The following is a 13740-nucleotide window of genomic DNA, read 5'->3' as shown; positions in this document are numbered from 1 at the left end:
ACTTCCAGTACTATATTAAAGAGCAGTGGAGAAAGTGGGCAGCCTTGCCTAGTACCTGTTTTCAGAGGAAAAGCTTTCAGCTTTTCCCCATTCAGTATAATATTAGCTGTAGGTTTTTCATAGATTGCTTTTATTGTGTTCAGAAATGACCCTTCTATACCAATCTTACTGAGAGTCTTAATCATAAAAGGATGTTGTATTTTATCAAACGCTTTCTCCGCATCAATTGAGATGATCATATGGTTTTTATCTTTCTTTCTGTTAATGTGGTGTATTACATTTATGGTCTTGCGTATATTGAACCACCCTTGCATCCCTGGTATAAAGCCTACCTGGTCGTGATGAATGATCTTTGTTATATGTTGTTGGATACGATTTGCGAGTATCTTGTTGAGAATTTTCGCATCTATATTCATCAATGATATTGGTCTGTAGTTTTCCTTTTTTGTCATATCCTTATCTGTTTTGGGGATGAGGATGATGGAGGCTTCATAAAATGAATTTGGAAGGTTTCCTTCCTTTTGAATCTTTAGAAATAATTTTAGTAAGATAGGGGTTAATTCTTCCTTGAAAGTTTTGTAGAATTCACAAGTGAAGCCATCTGGGCCTGGGCTTTTCTTTGTTGGGAGATTATTAATTACTGATTCAATCTCCTGGCTTGTTATAGGTCTATTCAGATTCTCTATGTCTTCCTGATCCAATCTTGGTAGTTTATATGCATCCAGGAATTTGTCCATCTCCTCCAGGTTATCTTGTTTGTTGGCGTAAAGTCGCTCATAGTATCCTCTAATGATATTATGTATTTCTGCTATGTCCGTGGTAATATTGCCTGTTTCATCACATATTTGATTAATCTGGTTTCTTTCTTTCTTCTTCTTGATCAGTCTAGCCAATGGAGTATCAATCTTGTTGATCTTTTCAAAGAACCAGCTTTTGCTTTCATTTATTTTCTGTATGGTTCGTTTATTTTCTATTTCATTTATTTCTGCTCGAACCTTTATTATTTCTTTTCGCCTGGCATTTTGGGGGTTCGTTTGTTGTTGTTTTTCCAGTTCTCTGAGGCATGATGATAAGTTATCTACTTGCCATCTTTCCATCCTTTTCTTATGTGCACTAATTGCTATGAATTTCCCTCTTATGACTGCTTTTGCTGTGTCCCATAGGTTCTGGACACTTGTGTCCTCATTATCATTTGTTTCCATAAATTTGTTTATTTCAGCCTTAATTTCTTCAGTAGTGAAGAAGTCATTCAGAAGTAGGTTGTTCAGTTTCCATGTGTTCGTGTGTTTTCGGGGTTGTTTCTTGAAATTAATCTTGAGTTTAATTCCATCATGGTCAGAGAAGATGCTGGGTACAGTTTCTATGCCTTTGAATCTGTAAAGGCTTGATTTGTGTCCTAATATATGATCTATCTTTGAAAAGGTTCCATGTCGGGGTGAGAAAAATGTATATGTTGTGGATGTAGGGTGGAAAGTTCTATAGATATCTGTCAAGCCCATTCCATTTATAGTATCATTTAAGTCCTGTATCTCTCTATTTATTTTCTGTCTAGAAGATCTGTCTATAGGAGATAACGGGGTGTTGAGATCTCCAACAATTATAGTATTTTTCCCTATGTCTCCTTTTAGCTCCAGCAGTCTTTCCTTCACATATTTAGGCGCACCTGAGTTGGGTGCGTAGATATTTATAAGGGTTATATCTTCTTGCTGGATTACCCCATCTACTATTATATAATGCCCTTCTTTGTCTCTTCTTACAGTCTTTGTTTTAAAATCTATTTTGTCTGAGATCAATATCGCTACTCCAGCCTTTTTCTGATTTCCATTTGCATGGAATATCTTTTTCCAGCCCTTGACTTTTAGTCTATGTATATCTTTATCCATAAAGTGAGTTTCTTGTAGGCAACAGATAGAGGGTTTCTGTTTTCTTATCCATTCAGCTAGTCTATGTCTCTTAACTGGGGAATTTAATCCATTGACATTCAATGTAATTATCGATATTTCCATACCTGATCCTATCATTAAGTGAGCCATTTTCTTAGTTGTTTTTTGTTCTCGTATAACTGTCTCTGATTTTTTAGTTTTCCTGGTATAGTACTCCCTTCAAAACCTCTTGAAGAGCTGGTCTGGTGTTGGTAAATTCCTTCAAATTTTGTTTATTTGAGAATGTTTTTATCTTTTTTTCCCATATAAAAGATAATTTTGCCGGGTATAGTATTCTTGGTTGAAATTGTTTTTCACTCAACACTTTGACTATGCTTCCCCATTCTTTCCTTTCCTGCATTGTTTCTGCTGAGAGATCCGATGTTAGCCTGATGGGGTGACCTTTGTAAGTAACCTGGCGTTTCCCTCTTGCCAACTTTAGTATCTTGTCTTTATCTGTTGTTTTTGCCAGTCTGGCTATGATGTGCCTTGGAGATGATCTTCTTGGGTTGATTCTACTTGGGGTCCTCTGTATTTCTTGGGTCTGGATATTTGAATGCCTTTCTAGATTTGGAAAGTTTTCTTCCAGGATCTCATGGAATAAATTTTCCAGGCCCTTATTATTTTCTTCCTCCTCCGGAATACCAATTATCCGAATGTTGGGGCGCTTGATGGTGTCCAGTATTCCTCGTATATTATCCTCATTTTTCATGGTTGTTTTCTCAATCTTCTTGATACTTTTATCTAGGTCAGATGTTTTGTCTTCTACGTTAGAGATTCGGTCTTCTGCCTGGTCTAACCTACATTTAATGCTTTCAAGGGAGGTTTTGATTTCCTCTATCACATTCTTCAAACCTAGAAGTTCCATCTGGTTCTTGTTTAGGGTATCCATTTCTTCTTTCAAGTCATTAAAGGACTTCCTCATCTCCTGGAGCTCCTTGTCTCTTTTCTCTTCCATCTCAGTTAGTTTGGTCACTACAAATATTCTGAATTCCTTATCAGACATGTCCACGACGTCCATTGTATTGACTGTGGGTGATGTAGGATTGATGATTTCCCTTGACGGAGAGGCCTTTTGTTGGTTGCTCATATTTCTTGAGCCTTTGCGATTGTTTTTAGTCATCAGGTAATCTATATGTTTCTTGCCAACTTATTTCAGGTATCTCTGATTCATAAAAGTTGTACAGGCTTAGAAGATTGATGATTTCTCTTATGGTTGGCCTACCTATTACTCACAATTACCATTAACTGTTGCCACTAGCCCTGGAAGGCCCAAAGTGCTCGCTGTTTCTAAGGAGTAGTGAGCCTTCAACTGACCAAACAAGCAACACCCCAAGAGCAAAGAAAAACAAAATGGAAAAAGAAAATCGCGCACCGCGCGCTACTCAACTCACCAAAATTCAAACACTCCAAAGGCTAGTGGAAATGGATCAGACAATGAATGACAGTACCAGGTTGGTCGGGCCTGCAGCCTCAGTCCGCCTGGTGTCCGGAACTGCTGGCCGGCTCGATCCGGGTTTCGGGTGGGGAGGGGTGTGGGTTCGCCTTAAAGTCCCAGGCAACCAACCTGGAGTCCAAGGAGGAAGGATGGTGGGGATACGTGGAGTTGCGGTAGGGTCGGGCCTGCAGCCTCAGTTTCGGGTGGGGAGGGGTGTGTGTTCGCCTTAAAGTCCCAGGCAACCAACCTGGGGTCCAAGGAGGAAGAACGGTGGGGATGCGTGGAGTTGCGGTAGGGTCGGGCCTGCAGCCTCAGTCCGCCTGGTGTCCGGAACTCAGCCCATATACATTTTCAGCATCTACAGTTTGTCCCCCTCACCCCCAAATGTGGTTTCTCATTTCAAGTGTTTAGGTAATTCTGCCTCTACTTTTATCTGTCTGGGCCTCTGAAATATCATGGGCTGAAGAAAAAGCTAACTCAGAGGTATCTTGCATTAAGTTTTTCAATTTGCATAATGCAAGTACATTTACTTTCCTCCTATGCCTTCCTAATTTAGTTCAGAAATGTGCTTCCAGAGACCAGCAGATGATGTAGTGGTTACATCAATGGACTCTTGCGTAGTCTACAGTGGTGGTTTGAGTCCTTGGTCAAGGACTGGTCAGATGTGCTTGCATGCCCAAAATCCCAAGAAGAGAATGGAGGAAAAGGGATTGTGGTGTGGCCATCCCCGCTGCGGGGTGATTTCTTGCTTTCTGTCTCTCTGTTTCCCTTTGTCTCTCTGGTGATGCATGCACCCTGCAGCAAAAATCTCCCTCTAAAAAATAAAAAGAAAGAAAGAAATGTACTTCCAAAGTTTACAGTACTTGAAATGGCCCCTAATGACAGTTTTGTGACAATTAAAGCTTCTTCTTTGAGCTGAGTTTAAAAAGGAAGGCCAGGCCAGCTCTCTGGTGCAGAGTGGTGTGCTGTTCCAAGATGCCAGTTCCTACATGGAGACCATGGTTCCAGTCTCAGTCCCGTCAGCCTGAAACATGCCAGGCATGCACCCTAATGCCTGGGATCTGATGAACTGGAAGACAGAGATCAAGGCATGACCAGCCTCTGTGGAGGGTGTTTTTTTTTTTTTTTCTCTCTCTCTCTCTCACACACACACAGATATGTGTGCATGCTCTCTATCATGAAGAAATAAAATAAAAAGAGGAATTCTACTCTGTTCTGTCTGTGCCAGCTGCAAGTACATAAAAATGATACATTAAAATATGTGCATTGCCCCTGGACTTCATTTTAGCAATTTACTCCAAGTGTCTTTTTCTTTTCAGCACACATTTTACAGAAACATTGGGGTTAGTACAGGATTGAGGATATACATCTTTGAGGCTAATCATGCATCATAGTGCATTTAGTGCTCTTGGTGCATTACAGTTCTTCCTAAAAATCTGATGGAAATTATGGGCATCTTCCCTGAGAAAGAAATAGAGAAACACCAATTTGGTATATAATTTTAGAAAGGTCAGAAATTCCTTTCCCAGTCATGGAATTGTTTTGAAATCTAGCTCAATTTCTTATTTCGTACTTAGAAAACATATCAACAATGATTAATTCAAAGGACAGTTTGTTAACAATAATGTTAACCTTAATTTCAATTTTCTTATATCAAAAGTATTTTTTTCTTTCATTCATATAACTTTTGACCCATTTAGACAATTAACTGGACTTAGCTGTATTTTATCTTGCCCACTATATGTATTTGACTAAGGCAGACTGATTTCCTTAGCCTTCCTTGAAAAACCACCTGCCCTTGCTGCACCGACTTGGATGGAGACATTGTGCAGATGGGAGGAAGTCACCTTGCATTCATGTAATATCAACAGCACCCAAACCATTCTACTGTATTTCCAAACGGATCCCAAAGATACAAGGGGAATTTAAACAGTTCACAGAATAATAAAATTAAAGTGTATTTTGGTGCAAATAATTTTTGAAATCCATGCATAGTTTTTTCATGACACATATCTTCCATAAACAATTTGAAGACATCTCAGACATTCAACTTATTTAAGTGCTCATTTAATTGGAAATAAATGCTGTGTGTAAATGATGTTAAAGACTAGCAAGATTATTTGATTCAAGGCAACTTCCTTTAACAACCCTAACTTTAATCTTGTATCAGTGCCTGTTCTTAGTCTTTAATCACTTTCCTCTTTTGTTTAGGCATGCACTTATATTTGAGAATTCTGTCATCCTTTGTAGTTATGTACCCCATTCTGATTTTTCCTCTAAAAGTGATAGGTTGAACACATTGCTTTTCTGGTACTGTCATTACATACTATCATCTTTCTCCTCATTTGCAGCAATTGCTATTTAAGTACTCTCTAATCACTAGCCAATCTGTTCTGCTATGTCCCTTTCTATGGTTACCATAACAACTGAAGAGCTGGTCAAAGATTCATATCCAATCTCTTTCTCTCTCTCTCTCTCTTTATTTCTTTTTTTTTTCATTTTTTGAGAGAGACTTTTGTTCTAGGGTGAATGTGTTCACTGGAGAGACAGAGAAGAGAGACAGAGAGATGGAAAGTGAGAAATAATTGTTTCAGGAGGGGATGGCCATGCCACAATCCCTTCTCCATTCTCCTCCTGGGATTTTGGGCATGCATACACATGTGCCTGGCATGAGTTTTAAGCTGCCAGGTTGGGACTTGAACCATGGCTGAATACATGGGAGTCCAGTGACGTAACCATTATGCCGTCTGCTGGTCCTCTATTTCTTTATAAGCCAAATAGAGGCCTCCCAGAAATACTGGCATGCATAAAGGAATGATTTAAAGGAGCAACAATATCAATAGGTGGTTTCTCGTTGGAAGATTTATAGAATATATCAAAGACTTAGATTGGAAAGGGCCTTAGATTTCATCTACTCCTCTGTTATGAGTTTGGTAGGGGTTTATTCCTTAAAGGTTAATGTTTTGGAATTTGGTCCCCAATGTAATGATGTTTTGGCAATAGTGATGCTTAGTGGGCAGTGATTGGATCATGAATGTGTGATTGGGTTAACGCTGTCTCTGGGGAGAATGAATGAGTCCTAGCTCCTATGAGAAGGGATTAGTTCTCACAAGAGCAGTTCCTATTAAAGAAAGATGGCTGGTCCCAGGTTGTTTTCTGCATGCGCTCAATATCCTCTTTGCTTCTGTCAGCCATGTTCTAGCCAGCTTAATACCATCCATACACCTTTGGACTTTCTAGACATTGGAATTGTGAATCAAATCAAACTCTATTCTTGGGACCAGCAGTTGGTGTAATGGCTAAGTCACTGGACTTCCATGTAGTCGAATGCGGTTTGAGTCCTGGACCTGGTGGCTTAAACTCATGCCGGGCAACGTGTGCATGTGTGCCCAAGATCCCAAGAGGAGAATGGAGGAGAGCGGATTGTGTCCTGGCCAGCCCCCTGGGGGGGGGGGCCTGATTTTTCGCTTTCTGTCTCTCTGTCTCTCTCTGTCTTTCTGGTGAGTACACGCACCCTATAGCAAAAAAAAGAAAAAAAAAAAAAAAGAAAGAAAAATCAACCTCTATCCTTTAGAAATGACCCAGTCTCAGGTATTTCTGTTAGCAATACAGTAGTGGACTAAGACAACTCCTCCTTCCTCCCCAATTCAAAAACTTCCTGCTATTACATCATTTGCAAGTGACTCTACAACCTTAGGAACTTTGTGATAGGTTGTGCCCATTTTTGGGTGCAGCCTATTCATCGTTGACAGCTTTAATGATTATAAAGTTATTTCTCATCTTTAAAACGATGTCTCTCAGTAATTTTTATACACTAATTCTTTCTTCCCATAGTGGGTACATACAGAAGAGAGAGGAAGAGAGGGCATGATCACCTCACAGTCCTTTTATTCTCCATTTCTTATCCTGTCAGGATCCGGGGCACACACAGACTTGTCCAGCATTCTTTCAAGTCCCTGAGTCCAGGATTTAAACTGCAGTAAGCCATGTGATATCTGGTTCTCTCTGCACCACACGTAACTGTTGCGCTACTGGTCTGGCTTTACACATGAATTTTTATTATGTCGTATGAGACTTCCAAAATAAACTGGGTTTATTTTTAATTCGTTAAATATTCAAATTTTGAAGACTCACTTTAGTCTGCCCAGGATCCACTTCCCTTTCTTCATGTACTAAGTCAATTTCTCATGGGAAATTGTCATCGTCCTGTTCCACAGAGGAGGAAACTCCAGCACAAAGAAATTAAATGACCTGTCTAAGGCTGTGCAACGGGCTAATGGAGGTAATGGGGTTCAAATACATCTTTATGCAGTCCCTACTCATGAGTATCACCACACATTAACAATAGAATCACAGGAAATGGCTATGATTACAATTCACAAATCTAACCATTACTTAAAATGCTCTTGATAAGAACTGGCTCCAACGCCTGGTGGTTAAGGCAGCCAGATCCCACATGGTGGACTGTGTGGTTAGCTTCCCAGACCTAGGAGCTTTACAATCATGCTGGATACATGTATGTGTGTACCCACAATCCTAAAGGGAGAGAGAGATGGAGGAGAAGGGATTACAACATGACCATTCTCTACGAGGGGTGCTTTGTCCTCTTCTCTCTGGTGAATGCACATGCTCTGTAGCAAAAAAAAAAAAAAAAGAAAGATGTTTCTTCACATACATACGTAATACATACACACACACACATTTCTGCCTTCATTACAGTTTTTAAATGTTACACATTTTAGTATGTTCTGGTTGTTTGAGAATTGTTTAAGAAGCTAAGGTGCAAGTGGTAGCCTTTATTTAATCAATGCTTAGTGAACCACTGTATTGAATAGGTCATCATGGATATAGCTATGATATATAGAAAATTGTATTTTAATTTTGTATTGCTTATTTCATATTTTAATAAGCCTTTAGTGTAATTTTATTGCCTATTTCATATTTTAATAGACCTTTAGTGAATGTCTGCAACAACTTTTGCAGTTTTGCAATGATTGGAATTGGAACAAAATACGGCAAACTGTGAGAACAAGAATTGGCATTATACTAATTAAAGTCAGTATTTAAACACTGTCATGATTCTGCCCTATTTGTTATAGACAATGTTCCAATGATTAATTAAGTGACTAAAAATCTGAGCTAATAAAATGTTCTTTATTTGAAGTTAGGGATAGTCCTCAATGTATTTTGGGCCTCTTGGCTCTGTTTTGATTACTTGTTTTGTGTTTGGCTTCTAATTGAAATTATTTTATTGCTTCATCACTATCTGTTGTTTGTGACTTGCCTGAGAAACTTGTGTCCCCAGTGAGGAAAACTAATCAGTCTTTTTGGAAATCCCCAGATCTACCTGATCATGAAGTTCTGCAAATCTAGGGCAGCTTTGCAGAGGGGCTGGGCATAGTTCCTTGGCTGTCAGTTGCTGTTTTTCTATCTCATTGTGTTAGGTGTGTTGGACCAGCAGGTGTCATACTGAGCTGCTCTTTTCCACAGGGATATATCAGCTAAAACTTCAGAATTAGTTTTTTGTTCCATAAGTTCTCAAAATAGAACACTAGCCTCAAGCATTCTCCCACACAGAAGGGGTAAGTTGTACCAACTTAATTATGAATGCACCATATATGAAGGCCTTTCCCTCCTCCAGTTCTCTCATAGGAAACACAAACAGCATGAGGATTATCAATGCAGGCAGTTAGTCTGCCTCCCTGAAAAGGGGTCAAAGAATATAACTATTTAGTGAGTCTCTTTGATGTGGTAGGCCATGATTACCTTCCCAAAGGGACATGTGTTTAAGTTAGTCTCAGTTTTGACGGTACATCAGAATCACTTGGAGCACTGGTTGCACTAGGGATTGCTGGGTCCACCCCCGACCCCTGAGTTTCTGAATTTGTGTTTCTAACAAGCTCCCAGATGCTGCTGATGCTGGGATAAAGTTTTGAGAGCCACTGCTTTAATTTAAGGCTTTGTTTGCACTAGGCAGACTTACCCAGTCTGGGGTATTAGTTTTGCTTTGTTTCTTTCTTACTCATTTAGTAGAAGAGCCTAGCACTTGCAGATTCTAATTCTTGTGAAAGCTTCAAATGACACAAAAAGAATTTCCTCACATGAAGAAAACTTCTTAACACAGGGCAGGATGGGGCCAGCTTGTGGTGCAGCAGCAATGTGGCTGGATCCACATTGGGAAATCCCAAGATCATATCCTACCTAGAGCCCATCTATACATAACATTGTGGTGGGAAGGCCCTGTTGGGGGTGTTGGTTTCTCTCAATCATGGAAGAAATAAATAAACCGAAAAAGGGGGAGAGTGTGACATAAAGTCACACTTACTCCATTCCATTTAAAACTTTTTTGGTGCAAATATAGAAATGATTTCAGCTAACTCAGCATAGTAGACACCATGGGGTTCCTATCCAGGTCCCCCTTTCTAGCCAATGCACTCATTCTCTAAGAGCGGAAAGTGCTGTGGCTAATGGCTTGTTGTTATGACCTCCATTAGAAAAATTGCTTTTGTCTGGTGAAAGCTGCCTTTCCCAGCAATAGCTAGGAAGTTTCATTTCCACCTCTCCATCTTGTCTCACTGACTTGACTAATTATGGAGATACCAAAGGCCCCAAAGTGCAACATGCTGTGTTGCAATGACAGCCTACAGCAGTGATGTCCAGTGCAGTTCTAGACTCCAGAGGCTGCTGAGCCTTTGAAACATGGTTACTACTTACTAGACAAGCTAGAACTATAAAGTACACACCCTGATGTCAAAGACTTACCAAAAAGAAAATAATGTAAAATGTTTCATTAATTATTATTATTTTTAACCGAGAACATTTATTGCCTGACTAATCGTTAAAACTCTTAAGATGAACTAGATGCCGCAACAGCTGCTCTCTTGGGTTTGGGTGTTGTTCCTTCACGGAATCCATGCCTGAATCTGCAGTATACAATTTTTAGGTGCCTCATTCGACCAGTCCCAGTGGTATTGCGTCTTTTAGCCTTGGCGCTCTGGTTATATTTTCTCTTGCGCTTAGCAGGGTAGCCACATTTGCCACAGGTCGACTTCTGAAGGTGATAGGCCTTAGAACCACAGCGGCGGCACAACGTGTGCGTCTTATTGCGATGCTTCCCAAACGATGACGTTCCTTTCATCATCTCGCTTCTGTAGCTGATACCAAAGAGCTCATTAATTATTTTTGTAATATTGATTACATACTGCAATGACAACATTTTGCATATTTTGTCTTAAATAAAATATATTAGGACTAGTGGTGGCGCGGTGGTTGAAGTGGCTCAATCCCACATGGCAGACTACATGGTTTGAGTTCTGGACCTGATGGTTTCAGGAACACTCTGGGACATTTGTGTGTCAAGAATCCTGACAGGAGGATAAAGGAAAAAGGATTACAGTATAGCCATCCAACCTGAGGAGTGCTTTCTTGCTTTTTCTTTCTCTTTCTCTTTTTGTCTCTGTCTCTGGCAAACACCAGTGCCCTATGCAAATAACAAAAAAAGAAGAAAAATATTTATCTTAAAATTAATTTGCCTGTTTTTTTCATACATGGCTCACATTATATGGGCCAGCTCAAAGATAGACCTTACTTGAATGTATGTATATATATCCTCAGAAGAAATCAAGAAAGATAAGCAGAAGCTGAGGATAGCTGCCCAAAGAAATGTCATTAATAATTTAGCGAGTTTCTGTGTCTGAGCCAATTCTTTACCTAGAATCCATCTTTTAAATGAGAATCTGTGTCTCCATGAGGAAGGACCTTATAATATGGTGGCAAAGGTAATGCATGCATTTGATTTCCCCATTCCTTTCCCACAAAGATACTTGCAGCCACTTAGTAGGTAAATATTAACTAGGGAAAAAAGAATACTTAACACTTTTTGAGTGCTGTTGGATTCAGGATCCAAATGAACACTGACACCAGGAACATTAAGGCACATTGATCTCCCATTAGGATAGAGGAATATCAGGGTCAATCAACAAATGGAACTCTAGTCTAAAACTGTATCAGTGTGTCCATTGGGTTCATGAACCCATCTCACAGTTATTTCTCCAGTTCCTATGTACATATTCATACAGGAATCTTCACATTGTTTCCTTAACTGGTTAACCCCAAGCTATCTTAGCAGGAAAGACAAAATAGAATTCCTGAAGTTGTCCTCTCTTTACTGCCAAAACAGTAAGTAAATAATAATGCATCCAGGGAAAATGACAGCAATTAGTGCCATAGTGACTTAAAGGATATAGGGATGGTGGTTTAAATCATATCTTCATTTGATTTATTGTTCTACAAGTTGCAAAAACTGGATGTTCTATGAGACATAGCAGTGGATTACCACACACTTGACCACTTGCCCCCAATAAAGTCTCTAGGACATAGTTTTATAGTTTATTGATCTTGTGAATGAATTTGTTCATACCACCAGGAAGAATAAATAATTTACCTTTACAAGTGTATATCCCAGTCTGTCTCCAGGTCAATGTTAACTCTTCTATCTGTTTCATAACATAATTTTAAGAGGATTGGACAGGTTGGATATTCTTCTAAACATTATTTTTACCCACTGTACAGATGGCAATATGTTAAATGGATCTGATGAATAGGAAACTGAAAGTCCTTGGAATGCCTTGGTAAACCTATGTACACCAGAAGGTGGAAGAAAATGTCACAAAAGTTCTAGAGGCTGGGGCCAGTAGATGGCATAGCAGTTACACCTCTGGACTTCTACATGGCTGAATATGGTTTGAGTCCTGGACCCAGTGGCTTGAAACTCACACTGTACGCATGCCTGAGATTCCTGGAGAGTGGAGGAGATGGAGTTGTAGCCCCCCAAGGGGTGATTTCTTACTTTCCCTCTCACCGTCCCTGTCTCCAGCAAGCACACATGCCCTAAGGCAAAAGCCTCTACAAAGAGAAAAAAATAAAGTTCAGGAGGTTGCTACATTGGTGAAGATGTTAGGGGTCCAGCGGTCACATTCTAATACTTTTCCTCCATTTGTCCATTCTGTCAGGATTTTGGACATGTATGTACATGTACTTAGCATGTTTTTCATGTCACTGAAGCTAGAATTTGAACTGCAGCTGGTCATGTGGGATATGGCTTCCATATCCATAGGCACAGGGCTTAAACGCTCTGTTATGGGGCCAGCCCTCTTGTTCTGTGAAGTAGCACTTGAGAATACTGCTATAACCACTGACTGGGTGAGGTGAAAATCTGGTACTTTTGAATAGGAGCCAGAGTAAGAAAAGACCTTGTAGCATGTCTGAGTTACAGGACAAATATCTCTGCCACTTGGATCATATGAACTATGGTATATGAGATACCTGTGGTATAAAAGACCACTTGAAAAGTCTCAGAAGAAGAATGGTATGGTAGACCCCTTGGATTCTGAAACAAAGCTCTTCAGTCTTTTGGAAAGAACTGAATATTATTCATAGTCACTCTTGGAATGCCTAAGACACAGGAGAGACCAAGTGTCAAAGTATGGAATGTCAAGTGACCATATAGCCTGAGTTTCTGATCATGAGTTGGGGAATTTTCAAACCCTCTCATTCACAAACACTGCCCTAAAGACATAATCACAACCGCAAAGCCCTACCCTGAGACAACATGAGTAAATTAAGTTTTCACTTAACATCTTTGTAATACAATCAATACCATCAAATCCCAACACACAAATTTCTTAGGGACATCTAATCACCACCAACTTAGGCCAAACTCTGAAACATGAAACGGGGAAACCATGATCTAAACTATAATGTTAGTCTTAGAAAAATGTGATTCTCCCAACAACCAGAATAAACAAGAAAACTGATATTGCCTTTGGCCTTCTAGAAGAGAATACAGCCTTGACAACTTTGATTTTAGCCTGGTGAGACTTGTTGAACTTGTGGCCTTGAAATGTGAAGTAATAAATAGGTATTGTTTGAACTACAAAAGTGCTGTGTTACTGCAGCTCACAAATAATATATTGTACTTCCCAGGCTCTTTGCTCCTTATCTGCAAATAGGGATAACACTATTTCCCACTCCTACAGAAGACAAAATGAGGTAATAAAAGGGACAGTGCCTGGAAAACTATTAAATGCTACACAAAAGTTTTTTTTTTGGAGAGATTTTCGCTATAGGGAGCTTGTGCTCACCAGACAGACAGAGACATAGAGACAGAAAGTGAGAAATCACCCCCCAGGGGGGATAGTAACACCTCAATCCCTTCTCCTCCATTCTCCTCTCAGAATCTTGGGCACGCACACACATGCGCCCGGCATAAGTTTTAAGCCACCAGGTCCGGGATGCGAACCGCGGTCGACTATGTGGAAGTCAAGCGACATAGCCATTACGCTAACTGCTGGTTCCCCAGAAAAGTTATTATTACATTTA

General features: G+C 39.8%; 1 pseudogene; it reads right to left on the bottom strand.

Annotated features, from left to right (window-relative positions):
• Positions 1–10207: 10207 nt before the first annotated feature.
• LOC102502297 (60S ribosomal protein L37 pseudogene) lies at positions 10208–10509 on the bottom strand (annotated as a pseudogene).
• Between the last annotated feature and the right edge of the window lie 3231 nt (positions 10510–13740).

The sequence above is a fragment of the Tupaia chinensis genome, unplaced genomic scaffold, assembly GCF_000334495.1.
Source record: "Tupaia chinensis unplaced genomic scaffold, TupChi_1.0 Scaffold000516_1, whole genome shotgun sequence".
NCBI lineage: Eukaryota > Metazoa > Chordata > Mammalia > Scandentia > Tupaiidae > Tupaia > Tupaia belangeri.
The sequence above is the reverse complement of the archived record's forward strand: the minus strand, read 5'-3'. Positions and strand labels throughout refer to the sequence as shown.